Source organism: Capsicum annuum, chromosome 5 (assembly GCF_002878395.1).
Source record: "Capsicum annuum cultivar UCD-10X-F1 chromosome 5, UCD10Xv1.1, whole genome shotgun sequence".
Classification (NCBI taxonomy): domain Eukaryota; kingdom Viridiplantae; phylum Streptophyta; class Magnoliopsida; order Solanales; family Solanaceae; genus Capsicum; species Capsicum annuum.
In genome coordinates, this window is record NC_061115.1 from 204,950,977 (window position 1) to 204,954,748 (window position 3,772).

The window sequence follows — 3,772 nt, forward strand, 5'->3', positions numbered from 1 at the left end:
TTAGTAAGGAAAATGTACAAAGTTGAATGACATTATTAGAACAAAAAAAGATAAGTCACTTTAGTATGATATTTCTCAAAGTTGAGTGACAATATGAGGAATTGACTCAAACTTATTGCATATAATGTTGACACATTGAGAATCGACGCAATTTATTTCTGCGTACATTCATTCAACAAAAATATGTCACGAGTCAATTGGTTAACAGTACTTGATACAACGATGACCAATTTAGAGTCGACGCAATTGGTTATAACACACATTCCTTCAACAATCTATTGTCGCGAGTTAATTTCGTAAAGTTATTGCATATAATGCAGAAAAATTGAGAATCGACATATTTCATTATGGACACACAAGTTCTACGTAATACATAAAAATCAAATTGGGCAATATTTAGAAATAACAGTTCGCAATATGGCGGATAATATTAGCGGTCGATGCATACTTACGATTGAAATTATTTTCTTAATTGTGACAATAAAAAGTTGTATCTACTTAAAAATACCATTTTTTAATTAATTATTTAATGTTTTCAATGCAGTTCCGCAATGTTTTCAATTCCCACCAAAACTTTACGTGTAGTTATTTGGAGGGAAGCTGAAAATATCCCTTTATATTAAAGGTATTATAATCGAAACTCTCTTTCACAATACACCGCTGATTCTCAACCAAAACTCTATTCTTCTCACCTCCACCCCACCACCCCACCACCAAAAATGAGATTCACACAAGTAGGTCTCAACCCTACTTCTCCCTTGCCAGAATTCAAAATTACGTTGAATATAATAGAAGTGACACTTGACGAAGTGGAATTTTTAATTTTTTCCTTCATTAAGAATTCTATGTCTCATTAGTACATTCATTTAACTTTTCCTCCTTTTCAGTGGATACCAATAGAAGCAAGCAACTACTTCCCCATCTGCCCAGCGCCAGTAACCATTACTCATTGTGGTAATGGAAAGTCGTACAGTGTTAAAGTATACTACGCGTATCGGAACAGGCGGAAGATACATGACGGGTGGAGAGATTTCATTCGTGATGGAGTTATTCGAGAAGGAGACGTTTTGGTCGTTCTGATCACCTACAGTAATTTCAAATCTGTCTTCTTAGATGTTAAATATGTAATCCCTGTGTGAAGTATTTTTCAGGTTATGGAATGATTTGAATGTCTTTTATAATTCCCCTTTTATTTATGAATGAAAGTGATATCTCTACACCTACTTCCCCTTAATACTCTTAACTTTTATTTTTCTTTAGTTGCGCTATTGAATGTCTGAAAACGATAAAGAAGTAATCTAGATTTACCAACCAAATCTTTTTTCTAGATTTTGAAGGAGAGAGGTAAGAAACCCTGTTGGCAGGTTTGGTAGAATTTCGGATGAAACTTGGCAAAGGCAAACAGTAGAGACTTTGTCAATAACAGAAAAAAATTAAGTTTGAATCTTTTGGATACGTTTCAATTTACATTCTATGTTTCCAAATACGATTTGATTGAAAATTATGAATGTTTATTTATACCTATGAATATGGGAATAGGTTTCAATTGGCAGAGGTGATACAAGTATGATCATGATCATGACATTTTTTAGCATTTTTGAAGACTAGTCACTAAAGGGCTCTTTTGTCATTTCTCTATTATTTGTAATGTTGTATAAATAGAACCTTGTAGGGTTTATTTTCTTAGTTTATGCTTGATATTGAAGACACTACTCTTGTGAGAGAGAGTTCTCAAAACTGAAATTAGGACATAGCATAAGGGTGGATTCTCTTGTGTGTTGCAAAGCTTGAGACTTTGGTGCTTTGAGAGGTGGATGCCCCTTGTGTGTCATTGTAAGAGTTAGGTGTTTGTTGTATGAAGTGTTAAAGGTCCAAGAGTGAATATGCTCTTGGGTTGTTAAAACTACATCAACACTTGTCTAACTATTTATCTTTGTTTCTTGTCCTAATCTTGTAGTTTGTGTTGTTGTTGTTCAAGTCGTTTGGTTATTGTGGTTGTAACATTGTTGTTCTTCATTTTTATTGTCATAATATAGTTTGGTTTGCTGTTGGAAATTAGGTGTTAAACACCTCATTACATGGTGTTCTTGTTGTGTTCTTGAATCCGAGAGGGGTCACCAAAAGAGGTCCATAGTTCCTTGAACTAGTGGCCTGTTTTGGTGTTTGTTTTCTCGTGTTCTTGGGTTGTCTTATATCATGAGGAAAATTAAAATGAAAATACGTATTTTAAAATGTCTAAGGAAAATTGGCAAACACTTTCCAATGATTATGGGAATTATAATTGTAATTAAGCTCCTTCCTAATAATCAATCTATTCAAATTGAGATAAAGAAATATATTACGTAAATAGGTCGAAATGTCGAAGAAATAACTAATTTATAGTGTGAATAAAACTTTTTATTATTGGCCACATTATGGCCAAAAGAATTTTTTCATGACAAAAATCTAATTTTAGGTTGCAATATTATAAAGGGTTATTTAAGATTGCAAGTATTCATAAATAAATGAGAAATCAACACAAGTTCTACGTAATACATACATTAAAATCACATTGACCAATATTTAGCTACAACATTTCGCAATGTGGCGGATAATATTCGCGGTATAAGCCTACTTGGGATTGAAACAAATTTCATAATTGTGACAATAATAAATTGAATCTACCTAAAAGAATCTTCGCGGTTCCTATGTCTGTGAATAAACCAAAATGATTTCAATTACAATGAAACATTGAATCAGCAATTATGGACACAAATCATACATTGAGTTAATATTATGACTGTACGTCAATCAAACTATCTCGCTATTGTAGATTCAATTAAAATTGATTTGATGAACATTGTCATTCTCTTTGCATGAACGAAGTCTGTTCACTATTGCCCTGTCATGTTCATAGTGAAATTATGAACAAGTTACATTACATCTACAGTTATCGATTATAAATCATTCAGTTGAATTCAGTATTCTCCACACGATTTAGATAATCAATTGAACATTCCATCATGTCATTTTTTGTTACAGACATGGAATCAACTTGTAAAACATTTAAATTATTAAAACGAGCCCCTTAATTAGTGTGTTAACGTAAAATAAATTGGATTCCTTAATGATATGTAAATAGAGCATCACATCAATAAAAATATAATGCATGCCAACTATCACTGAATGCTATTGTAGTTACTTGGTCAAACATCAACTTTAGATTTCATAGGTCCCGAGTTCAAAATCATTGCTCTCCCACAGTTTTTATTTTCTAATTTATTTATTGTTTTGAAGGCGGTTCCCCAAATATTTTTCGAGAATTCAAAAATTGTTTCATAAAGATAAACTAAAATTTTTCCTTTGCCTATATTTGGAGGGAAGCTGAAAAAATCTCACCACTCATCTCCACAAAATGCGATAAAATCTCAACCAAAATTCTATTTCCCTCCTCTCACTGGCAAAGAAAATGAGGTTCAGATCACTATGACTCAACCCTAATCAACGCGGGCCAGAATTCATTATTAGGTTGGACGCAAATGTCATGGCATATGACAAAGTGGTAATTTCTAATTTTTTTAATCATTAAGATTTTATGTTTCTTTATTTGTTTCATTTAACTTTTGATCTCTTTTAAATTTAGTAAGTTGTCCGTCTTTTTGTTCTCTTTTTAGTCGACACCAGAAGATGTATGTATACACTTTTCCGTCGGTCCAATGCGGGTAATCATTTGTTATTGTGGTACTAGAAAGACGTATACGTTAAAGTGTTCCGCAACGGTCTGAGAAGCCAG